We start from the raw sequence: 13363 nt of genomic DNA on the forward strand, positions 1-13363 counted from the left end.
ACGCCTCTTGGGCCTGAGGGTTCCATTGGAAGGTTCCTTTCTTTGTACACTCGGTGATAGGATCCATGAGGGTACTAAAGTTCTTAATGAACCTTCTATAGAAAGAGGTTAGTCCATGAAATGAACGAACTTCAGTTATGGTTTTTGGGATAGGCCACGAAGCAATGGCTTCTATTTTGCTTGGATCCACCTTGATTCCATCACCTGAAACAATGTAACCAAGAAAAACAATTTCTGTTAGCAAAAAATGACACTTCTCCAACTTCCCATACAATTTTTTCTCCCTCAAAGTTCTAAAGATTTCTTCCAAGTGCCTCAAATGATCTTCCTCATTTGTACTATAGATGAGAATATCATCTAAGTAAACAACTACAAACCTCCCCAAAAAAGGTCTCAACATCTCATTCATAAGCCTCATGAAAGTACTTGGGGCATTTGTTAAACCAAATGGCATAACAAGCCATTCATACAACCCACGCTTGGTTTTAAAAGCTGTTTTCCACTCATCACCCTCCCTCATACAAATTTGGTGATACCCACTTCTCAAATCAATTTTTGAAAACACTCTAGCTCCACTCAACTCATCCAACATATCATCAAGCCTAGGTATGGGAAACCTATACTTAATGGTTATATTGTTCACAGCCTTACTATCAATACACATCCTCCATGTTCCATCTTTTTTAGGCACTAACAAGGTAGGAACAGCACAAGGACTCATAGACTCTCTCACATAACCCATTTGCATCAACTCCTCAATTTGTTTTTGCAACTCTTTAGTTTCCATGGGATTACATCTATAAGGTGGTTTGTTAGGAAGGGGTGCTCCCGGAATTAGGTCAATTTGATGTTCTATCCCACGAATGGGAGGTAATCCTAAAGGCAACTCATTAGGAAAAACATCCTCATAAGCTTTGACTAATTCGGCCAACCTAGGGTTTTGTTGGACAAACCCTTCATGCTCCTCCTTAGACAACAACAAAAACACCTCATCTTCCTTCTCTAAGGTCTTTTCGAATTCTTTGAAAGAAAGTAACAAGATTTCCTTTCTTTTGGGCTCTTTTTGTGGTGTTTGTGGTGGTGGGAATTGTGTTTGGGGAATCTTTTTTTGTGGTGGTAAGGGATGCAACACTTTCTTGCTGCCTTGGTGGGTGATAGTATAGGTATTAGTTAGACCATCATGGATTGATTTTCTATCACTTTGCCATGGTCTTCCTAATAAAACGTGACATGCATCCATAGGAATGACATCACACAAAATCTCATCAACATAAGAACCAATCTGAAATTTTACTAAGCATTGTCTCCTAACTCCCGTACTCTTACTCTTATCAAGCCAACTCAATTTGTAAGGGGTAGGGTGTCTAGTGGTTTTCAAATCAAGTTTTTTGACAAGGTCACTTGATACAACATTTGCTTCACTACCACTATCAACAATTAAGTCACAAACATCTCCATTAACCTTGCATTTGGTTAAAAAGACATTCTCTCTTTGCAAAGGGTTTCTTTCAACCTCAACTTGCATTTGTAAAGCTCTCCTCAAGACTAGGCTGTTTTTTCCGGGGAAACAACATCACCTTGTTCCTCCTCTTCGTTAGAATCATAAGATTCCAAAGGGTCATTTTCAACAACATTTTCATCCTCTAACTCCTCATCTAGGCTAAAAGGTTGAGCCATCATATTTGTTAGCTCTCTCATGGTTAAAGCTCTAGTATTAGGACAATCCCTCTTATAGTGTCCTCTTCCATGACACTTAAAACACACTATGTCACTCAAGTCCCCGGTTTTGGCAACAACTTTGCCTTTTTCTTTTGGGTCAAAGGAACTTGGGTTTCTTTTGGTGGAATTTGGGAAAGAAGAGTTTTCTTTTGGTGGATTGAATGGACGTTTGAATTTTGGGTCAAAAGAGTTCGAAGGTTTCTTCTTCTTCCTTTGATTATCAAACTTCACCGAAAGTTTACAAGCTTCATCAAAGGACAGATTGGGTTGCACCTCTACTTTCTCATAAATGTCCTTATCCAAACCAGCCATAAACCTCCCTAATTTGAGTTCTTCATTTTCCTCTATTTCGCACACAACGGAAAGTTTCTCAAATTCTTTTATGTACTCCTCCACACTACTACTACCTTGTTGCAAGGTACTCCATTTAACATACATGGATTGTTTGTAATTAGAAGGCACAAAACGTCCCCTAAGTTTCTTCCTAAGCTTGGTCCATGTAGAAATACGAGTTTTCCCATTGCTTTCTCGTTTTCTTTGGACTCCTTTCAACCAAGTTTCAGCATACTTGGCTATCTTCACCTTAGCAATCTTGTACTTTTGTTCATCTTCCTCAACGTCTTTGAACTCAAAGTACCTCTCAAGTGATTGCTCCCACTCCAAGTACTTCTCAGGGTCAAGAGTACCATCAAAAAGGTCTACATCCACCTTTAGACTCTTGTCATCATATCTAGGAGGGTTTTGACGCCCATCCCTTTGTTCTTGTGTCAACAAACGAGCCATTAGAGCCATTATATTACCATGTAATTGCTCATTGGTTTCCAAGAGCCTTTGTTGGTTTTCCTCCATAATTCTAAGTCTCCTTTGGTCAATGGTTTCATTTGGGTTTGCTTGATCCATTTGGACAGAAACAACCCCCTACCTGGCGCGCCAAATGATGTAAAAACTAATAGATGAAATTAGTTTAAACAAGTTAATGAATCAAGCTTAAGCAAAGGATTGATTTTAGGTTGGTGTTTAGGTACGTTTATGTAGAATTTAGGTGTCGGTTTGTAAGGATTACTCACTTAACAAACAAGGATATGAAGGCAAGGATTTCTCACTCAACCTACTAAGTTCAAATTGTATGGAAGGATTACTCACTTGACCACTCAATCTCTTCAAGTCTAACTTGGTACAAAAACCGGTTATTTCACAAACAAATAATCAGTTTTTAAGTTCAAGCAAAAGCTCTTTTTCATTGATCAAAATCTGATTACAAACTACAATTACATGCCTTTTATAAGCAACTAAAAGAACTAACAATCATTGCTTAACTTAAAGAAGCAAACTGATTTATTAAAGCTTTAAACAACGAAAATGAAACTAAGCCTAAATTACGTCTAAGTGCAGCAGCCTCTTAGTCTTCATATGCCCCTTAACGTCCTTATTAAACGCATGTAAATGAGCTAAGCAAACAGCCACAAATTCAGCAAGAAAACCGTTGGAGGTGCATTTGTAACCCCCCCCCCCTTGATTCACGCCCCTTTCATTATTCATGCGTTGAAGTTTCTCCTTGAGCTCCTCTCAACTGAAATGGTTGTTCAAAATGTCTCAATTAACGTGCTTAATGAGCAATTAAGCAAGTAAATCCATGATTAAAACCAAACGGACCATGGACAGGAAAAGAATCCAAGGTTTGGTCTTCAAATGATTTCGCAAGTATCACTTCTTTGGATGAACCGTAACTTGGACTTGTGCTTGGACTTGGATGAAAAGTGTGACTAGGACTAATAGGACTTTCGTGATTTGCATCAACAGTTGTTGGGAAATATGGAAATAACATCTTCCCAGTAGCTTGGGTAGTAGTGGAGGTTGAAAATGATGACACGTGGAGATGGTTTTTGGAGTTGATTAGGAATGACATAGCATCAGTTGTTGATTCTGTTACTTGGGTACATGAAGTAGATGAACTAACTTATATGAGTGACAAGCAGAAGGTATGGTGTTAATAAACATCTTTTGCATAACATTTACATGTGTTAAACTATATATGCTAATGCTTGTTTTATGTGATAACAACACAGGGATTATTAGATGCATTTGCTGCTGTGATGCCAGGTGCAAACACAAGATACTACTGCAGACATATCTAAAGTAATTTTAAGAATAGATTTCCTAGTACTGTGTACAAGGAACACTTCTAGAAAGCATCAAGGTCCACCACAGAGGTAGTGGCTTGCAAACCATATTTTTTTGTGCTTATTCATTTGATATAGACCTGGCAAACAAGTCATTCAGGTCGGGTTTGAGTCGGGTCCAGTTCGGGTCAGCAAATGTTCGGGTCGGGTTTGAGTCGAGTCGGGTCGATTCGGGTTTTGGGTCATAATCGGGTCAACACTTCGGGTCAAGTTTGAGTCGGGTCAAGTTCGGGTCGGGTCAAGTTCGGGTCGTGTCAATTCTAGTCAGGTCTGTTCGGATCGGGTCAATTTTTAAAATCAATTTTCGGGTCAATTTTGGGGTCGAGTCAAATTCGGATAGAGTCAATTCGGGTCGGGTTTTTTCAGGTCAAGTTTGTGCCGGGTCACCAAAATAAATTCATTTTTTAAAAATAGTTGGAAAAATTAGGTAAAATCGTTAAAAAAAAAAAAACATGAGTTCCTATTACGTAGGAAATAAAGAGGCCCTAAACTAAGTAATTCACTATTTCACCCTATTCACTTAGGATTCGGGTCGGGTCACTACGGGTCGGGTCGATTTGGGTCAATCAATTTGGGTTAAAATTGGGTTAGGTCACTTTGGGTTTCGGGTCATTTCGGGTCAGGTCAAGTTCGGGTTTCGGGTCGATTTCAGGTCAGGTCATTCGGGTCGGGTCACTTCGGGTCATCGGGTCATGTTCGGGTCAACTCTATTTCGGGTCGGGGTCGGGTTGAGTCGAGTTAGTTCAGGTTCGGGTCATTTTTGGGTCAATGATTTTGGGTCAACTTTCGGGTTACGGGTCGGGTCAATCAGGTCGGGTCAAGATTGCCAGGTCTAATTTGATATAACTATTGTGTAACCGAGTATGTTCCAAATATCCCCTCCCCAACATCATTTCAACAAGCATATGCAAGCTATCAAAGAGTTAAGTGCTGATGCATTCAATTATTTGAAAGGAATTCCAGCTGCACATTGGTTCAGGCTTAAGTTCAGCACAGCCTCAAAGTTAGGAATTCTCCTTAACAATTGTTGTGAAAGCTTTAAAAATGTGTTAAGGGAAGAAAGATCAAAGCCAATTCTTAAATTGATGAAGTGGGTGAGGAGATATATGATGGCCAGATATTTTTCAAAAAAGGAAGGTCTGAAATCATTCAAGTTGTTTGTGTATAAAGGAATGCAGCAAGTGTCATTATGCCTACAGTTCTGAAGTTTGTGTAGAGAGGAATGCAGCAAGTGTCTCACATGAGAGTGAATCAAGCTGATCTCATGGAGTTAAGGTGGATTATACATAGGACACATTTGTAGTGAACTTGAAATCCAAGTCCTGCTCTTGCAACAGATGGACACTCATGGGAATTCCATGTTGGCATGCTCTTGCCTGCATTCAGATGAGAAGACTGGAGGTTGACACCTTTATACACCCTGCCTATCATCTTGAAACATACACAAAAGGATATGCTCCCTCTTGTAAAGCAATGCCTTGCCATTAAAAATGAGAAGTTACTCCTTATCCTAGATCTTTACCACCTCCAGCAAGAAAACTCCTAGGGAGGCCATCTAGTCAAAGAGGCTGGAGAAAATGAAGAGAGAAAGAATGTCAAAAGGGCAAAGCAGAAAAACAAATGTTCTAACGGTGGTGGGTTGGGTCATTACAAGACCACATGTCCATCTCCAAAGATAATCAAAGAAAAGAAGAAGCCTGGAAGGCCCAAAAAGAATGTTACAGCAGGGAAAGCAATGGCATAGAATGATGTTACAGCAACAACATCACAGCAACTCACTCAAGCAACCCAAGCTTCTTAATAGTCCATCAGCCTTTCTGCACCACAATAGGCCATCAATGATGCTGATTGAATTAAGACATTGTACATGTCATGTTTTTTTTTGAACTATTTAATTACACTTTTGATATCAACATATGTTTGTCATTATCAGTATGTTTGTGACCAATCTTGGTTCTTCAAACTTTTTTTTTTTTTTTTTTTTTTTGACAAACTCATGATGTGAAGATCTGTTTATGATCACAACAAGATGTGTTATGGTATGTATCATTAGAAGATTGGCTCTACATGGTTGCCTTTTTTTTTGTGTATGTCAAACTTTTGTGCAAATAACAAAATGAACTTAGTAAGGAACAACAAACATAACTAATTCATACCAAACTAGATTGCTTTTTTTTTCATAAAAGGGGTACAAAATACACCACTTACTTAGCATTTCACTTACCTTAACCCCCCCCCCCCCCCAAAGTCTACAAACCAAAATGACTCACAATTTCACTGAGCTTAAACCCCCCCCCCAAAGTCTACAAACCAAAATGACTTAAACATCTACTTGCCAAAATAACCCCGCTAACTTAGCAATCTAACCAAATATTTTCACCAACAACACATTGACAATCACAAAAACACACAACACAAACACCAATCTGCTTAACCCCCCTGCCCTGGTGCTTGAAGGTTTTTATGTTCTTCTAGACATAGCATCCTACCTTTGACAATTGTCAGCTCTGTTGCCCTTCGGTGCCTCTCGAAATTAATCACATCAAGTTGCCAATATAATTGATCCTCATCTAGCCATTTGGATGTGTTGCAATCTCGTTCACCGGTGTCGTGGTTGTACTTTTTGCAAGCCTCAAACCTTCTCCTTGGATTGTCATGAGTCTAAGAGATCCTCTTTGCACAAGGGAAGCGACATTCCCAATTCACCATTGTACCTGCAAATTAAACAACAATTTGCGTCACAAAAATTAGGGGAAGCACAAGAAATCACTGAAGGAGGAATCATAGAGGAAAGAATAACGATTGAACCCTATAAATTGTGGAAGAACCCTAAATTACCTTTCAATTGTTCTGATTTGGGGAAATTTTTCCTAATTTTTCAAGCTACTGATTTGGGGAAGGAATCCCTAGAATATATAGAGGGAAAATAGGGAAAATTAGGTTAGGAAAAACAAATTGGAGGGAAATAAAACAAATAGTATAATGCAAGTAGTGAAAAAGAGAGTCAACGCCGGGAAATTGAAGTCAATGCCCAAAAAGTGGGGCGAGGTTTCCTTAGGCAAAAAAATTGATCGTGGTGGTTTTTTTTTTTTTAACAAAAAATGCTTTAAAAGGTTTTTTCTTGCAAATTAAAAGGTTTTTTTTTGACAAATTTGCCTATAAATGTGTCATCATCTTCCATTATGTTTCGCTCTTGTTTTGATGTAGGACGAGCAAAAGCTTAGCTTGGTGGAATTTGATGATTGACATTTAAGTCAGTCTTAGGGAGTAGTTTTAGAGTCATTTTTGTGCTTGTTTTATCTTATATTCCCTTTTGTTCTCTTGTTTTCTCGTTAATAATGTTTCTAATTTTTATGATAATTTTGGCGTATTTTAATTTAATTTCTTTATTTAATTAGTTTTAGTTTATTTTCGTATCTTGTTTACTTTTATTCGATTTCATAGTTTTATTTATTGTTGGTTTGTGTTTTATTTGTGTTCCTTTATTTTAGTTTACTTCGTTTATTTTCATTTATTTTTATTTCGTTGTCCCAATCCTCTCCTCAGTTTTCTTCGTGTGGGTAGGTATGCATTCAGGTCAAAGATCGATTTTCAAGGCTTAAAGGGTTTGTGTTCGAGATGTCGATGTGTTGTTCAAAGAAACCCAATATTGAGCAAATGCACCCCCTGCTACTGCCCAATCATATAACTAATATATAAAGCTAAACTTTTAGCCAAGCCACGAGACAGCGACACTGGCGCTCCAATTTTTTCGCCAAGTGTCACGCCACGTAGACCATAATTACGGGTTATTTTGACATGTTAAATTATAAACTAGCGAATTAGATAGATTGATTAAGATTTATAATTAAGATAAAAGAAGTTATAAAGTATTAGAGTTTTACCTTAGGTAAGAGTAAAATAAATAAATAAATAAAAATTGGATTAGGAAAAAAACTAAAACATAATGTACTAGGAGTATTAAAATTTTGTAGGTTTAATAAATAACTAAATAAGTAAATAATAAAAAAAATTAAAAAAAAAAAACTACAACTAGGACTCCAGGAATCTATACAATCACACCTACAAGCTATAGGCCAAGTCTATAGCAGGAGTCTATATAATCACACCCTATGTGTTACGTTTTGCATATTTAAATTCATTTAATTTTTTTTATCATATTTTATTAATTCATACATTATTCTTATGATACGACTAATGTATGTTTTTAGTTTTAGTTTTGGTGTGGTGAGATAAAAATTATCGTTTTAGTGCGATAAAAAATTAAGTTATGTTATTTGAAGTCGTGATAAAAAAAATATAATGGTATATTAAGGCCCTGTTCTTTAGAGATGCTCTGTTCTGCTCTGCTCTGTTCAAATCAAATCTGCTCTATTCTGCTCCGCTCAAAAGAAATCTGCTCGGCTCTACTTAATTTTCAAATAATAATTAATAATAACAACAACAATAATTAATATTCAATAATAATAATTAATATTGTATGATAATAATAATTTATAAATATTAAATAAAATTAATAATTAATAATAGTAATAATAATAATTTTAATAATAATAATAATAATAATAATAATAATTTTAATAATTAATAATAATAATAATTTTAATAATAATAATAATAATAATAATTTTAATAATAATAATAATAATTTTAATAATAATAATAATAATTTTAATAATAATAATAATAATAATAATAATAATATTTTTAATAATTAATAATAATAATAATTATTATTATTATTATTTATTAATTTTAATAATTATTAAAGATAATAATAATAATAATAAGTATTATTATTAGTAATATTTAATATTATTAAAATTAATATTAATAATAATAATAATAATTTTAATAATTAATAATAATAATTTTAATAATTAATAATAATAATAATTAATAATAATAATAATAATAATAATAATAATAATAATAACAACAACAACATTAATAATAACAACATTAATAATAGTATTAATAATAATGTTGAAATCTGCTCTACTCAGTGATGTGTCTGTTTTATATAGTATTTTACCCCCGTCCCTTGGTCATAATTAGTAGTGTTTTTGGCTCTTTAGAGCCACTTTTATTACTAATTGGTGTTTTCTAGTGTTTTCGTAGATTTGGTTGACTTTTGCAGGGATTTATGCTTTTGGAGTATTTTCCCGAGTTATTTTGAAGCAATCACGAGCATTAGAGAAATACGACCATCTTTGAAGCCCAAGGCCGGTTAGAGTCATCGAGCCGGTGATTAAGGGCTCAGTAATTGGGATTCCGAGGTATTTGGACCGAGTATTCAAGACCCGAAGAGAAAATCTGGATTGGGCCGAGAAATCAAGCCTAATCGAAGTCCGAGCCTCAAAGTGAAGCAAGGGCCCGATCGGGCAAGGTCTAGCACGATCGGGCGCGGCATGCTTAGTGTTATGCGTAGCTGATAGCGCGCCCGATCGTGCGATCGTCTAGCACGATCGGGCGATGCTGCTGAGAAGAAGCGCAAAGAAAAAGGCGGGCCCGATCGGGCGGCCCTTCGCCCGATCGAGCGCGTGTTTTTATAGAGCCCGATTAGTTTAGTTTTAATTTTTGTTTTAGGGAACGTTTATATATGAGTTTTGTACGGAATTTTAATGACCTTCTTTCTTAAACTTTCTCTTTCTACTTAGGATTTTTCTCTCTCTTAACTTTTCTCTCAATTCTTGTTCTCAATTATTTTCCATTAATACAGATTAGTTTGGTAACGATTTCTCTTCTCTTAATCTTAGTTGTTTATTTTATTCCTTTAATCATGTCTTGCTTTATTGCTTTGATTAGTTTAGTTTCTATTATGTGTGAGTAGTTTTATTTCTAGGGTTTATGGGGATCCATAAATAATATGAAGGGGTAATTTATTGTTGTTAATTATCAATGCTAGATTAATTTCCTATTGATTGATTTAATGCTCTATGACCAGATTAGGCCTGATCTTTTATGCATGAGTTTGAAAACATTGATTCGAGATTCGACAGATGAGAGTTGATGTTTAGGTCTAGTTTCAATAGGCAGGTTAATTTATAAATGGTTAAGTCGAGATTCGAGAGATGAGATTTAACACCGATAGATTAATTCTGTGATTGTAATACGTAGCGAAAGCCCTTTACAATCTGGTTAATTGATGCATTGATGATTGACTATTATTGATTATTGATATTGCATGATAATTTCTTATTGAATTGTTTTAACGCTTTACAATTGCGGCTTGTAAAAGTATAGCAATATTGAATTGATGAATCGAGCAGATGTTAATTTGATATTAAAGGCTATTTTCAATAAGAACTTAGATCTAGTAAATTGCGAGAGCTTGTTAGATCTATGTTGATTAATAAATTGCGAGAGCCTGTTAATCATGTTATTTATGCAATGTCAATGATTGATTACTATGTTTTACCCTGGAGTATTATTTATTGGTGAACCTATGCCCTAGATCCTTTCATATATTGTTTTCTCCCTATTCTTAACTTTCGTAGTTTGGTTTCATATTCAACTTATATATTGGTTACCTAATAATCTAGATTATATTAGTTATTTAGGAATAGAAAGACTCGTTTCTCTGTGGATTCGACCCTACTTCCCTATCTGCATTAGTTAGAGGATTTAGGTATTACTTTTGATTAGGGTATACGATCTTGAGATCGAACGTTCCTTCCATAGACAGAAAAATCTCTACAAGCAAATCCTGGCGGATTATGGTGATAATAATAATCACCGCGATCCTCCAACTGGTTCTAGCGATTCAGAGGTATCATCAGACGCAGAATCAGAGATGACGGCTCCAAAAAAGCTTAGTGATTATTCACAACCAAAGCTTACAGATTTTCCACATCTTACCCCTACTCCGGCTCTTGATGGGGTTCAATTAGAAATTAAGCCTCAATTTATAATGATGATAAAGAGGAAGCAATTTAGTGGAGCCAAGGGTGAAGACCCAAAACTTCACATTGTCGACTATTATCAATATTGTAACACCATCAGGCAAGTCGGGGTCACTCAAGACCAAATCAGGGAGATTCTCTTTCCCTTCTCTTTAACTGGAAAAGCTAAATTGTGGTTTAATGGCTTAAATAGAACTGCTCTTGGTATAACTGACTGGGAAACTCTTGTTTTGAATTTTTATAATAAGTATTATCCTGCAGAGAGAACAGTCGTACTACGGAGTGCGATTCAAAACTTTGCCCAAGAAGCCGATGAATCTTTATATGAGGCTTGGGAGAGGTTCTAGGACTTACAAAGAGAATGCCCTCACCATAATTTAGCACAATGGCAGTTAATCCAAGCCTTTTATAATGGCATTGGAAATTCCTCTAGAATAATTTTAGATTCTGCAGCTAGTGGGAATTTATGAATCTTAATGTTGATGATGCAGGTCAGGTTATTGAAGATGTGGCGATACACAATTCCCAATACGGGAATCCTAGAGGAATTGCTAACAAGGGGAAGCATAGTGTTGACTCTGTATCCTTTTTGCAAGCTCAACTGACCTCTATTTGCCAAAAATTAGATAATCTGAGCACTGCTAATGTAGCTAATGTTTTTGCGATTAATAATAATTCTAATGAGGTTTTCTTTGAAAACTGTGGTATTATAGGTCATTGGGAGCAAGATTGCAGGAGTTCCGTGGAGCAAGTTAATGCCTTTCAAGCCTATAGGCAGAATAACCCATACTCCAACACCTACAATCTTAGGTATCGGAATCATCCGTACCTTTCCTACCAGAGTACTAATGTTCAAAATCCACCACCACAAGAACCACAGGCGCCACAACAACAGCAGTAAAAATATTATCATTTCAATGTTGGCCAGAAGAACCAACCACAACAACCCTCCTCATCTTCTGACCCTTCTCTGGTGGAAATTAGAGCAATGTTGGTTAATATACAAAAGCACATGAAGAGTAGAGATGTGACAATTGATCAAATTCTAGCACATAATAAAATTGTAGACAATCAAATTGCGCAACTTTCCGCTACTCTACAAGCCCGCCAACAGGGAGCTCTGCCGGCACAGCCGACCAGGCCTACGGATCAAGCATTTGCAATTACTCTAAGGAGTGGTTCAAACTATGAAGGGCCCTCTATGCCCAGAGTTGAAGAACCATTTTTATTAAATAATGCTAATCTTGATTCTGTTAAACCAAACACCCCCAAGGAGGGTATTCTCACCCCGGTGCGTATGGTACTTATGTGGACTACTCTTTATTCCATGGTTATGGGGGTGATGCTCCTTTTGGGGGTATGGGGGGAATGTGAACCCTAACTACTTTGCAGGTGGTTCGGGTTATGGTGTTGTCGGACCGAGCCAGGGTGGTGCCAGCTCGAGCCATGGAGGAGGATATGAGAGGATGGATGACGATGAGGAGTAGCTTTTCCTAGCTACCCTCCCAAGTCAATGAGGGCATTGCTTGATTTGGCTTGGGGGGGAGATTTCTTGTATATATGGTAACCTTTTTTCTCTTTTCTCTATTTATTGCTTTCCTAGTATAGTTTTTATTGCTTTCTTTTATATGAAAAATACAAAAAAATTGAAAAATTAAAAAATCCAAAAATACGTTCCAATGAATTGTAAATTATGCTTCCCCGTGCCCCTTATTTGAGAAAACCGTTTTGATTCTTGGTATTTGATGATAAATATTGAGGATTAGTTGGTTATGATTTGATGTTTGATTGCCTTGAAACTTTAACATGCGTCAATTTTGTCCAACTACTTGTGAATATAGTGCTTGACTAGTTGATTTGGTAAGGAATGTGTGATAGTTCCATATTTCCTGGTATGTCAATGAATTTGAGTATTGGTTTGCAACTATTAGTAATATTTATATGATTCATTATTATGCACATTGTGGAGGACGAAGGCATTTGTTCTTTTAGGTAGCCTCCAGATATTGTAGATACATTTGTTCCCTTCTTGCTACCCATGTTGTTGCCTTGACTTTTCGTTGTTTTATTAGCCACATTACAAGCCTATTTTGCCCCATTGGTTACTAGGCCCAAGCTTGGCTTGGGGGAGCTATTACTGAGTGAGGTGAGGGAGTTTGTAGTGTGCTTATTATTTGCACAATTTGGGTGGTTTTTGAGAAGTTGTTTTTTTGTTGATCATGTTTATTTTTGACGAGTTCGAGAATTATATTTTCTTGAAAAAATAAAGCATGATGTTATGAAAAAAAGAGAAGTTCAAAGAAAAAAATATGTTGAAAAAAATAACTGAACTTCAAAAGAAAAAAAAAAGTGTTCAAATGTTCTAGTTTGAGGTTGATCAAAGAGAAATAATTTTGAGCCTCAATGAAAAATATTCAAGTTTGGAAATAAAGTTTGTTTATTCACTCTATTTCTTCATTATTATATTTTATGAGTGAATTTTGTAAGAGTTGGGATTATTTATTATGATTGCAGTATATTTGGTTGATGTTAGAGTTGGTTATATAGGAGATGTTGATC

The 13363-nt window shown here is 36.0% G+C and overlaps 1 pseudogene; it reads left to right on the plus strand.

Annotated features, from left to right (window-relative positions):
• LOC110696354 overlaps positions 1-13363 on the plus strand; it is a 63989-nt pseudogene that overhangs the window by 36719 nt on the left and 13907 nt on the right.

This window comes from Chenopodium quinoa, unplaced genomic scaffold, assembly GCF_001683475.1.
Source record: "Chenopodium quinoa cultivar QQ74 unplaced genomic scaffold, ASM168347v1, whole genome shotgun sequence".
Lineage (NCBI taxonomy): Eukaryota > Viridiplantae > Streptophyta > Magnoliopsida > Caryophyllales > Amaranthaceae > Chenopodium > Chenopodium quinoa.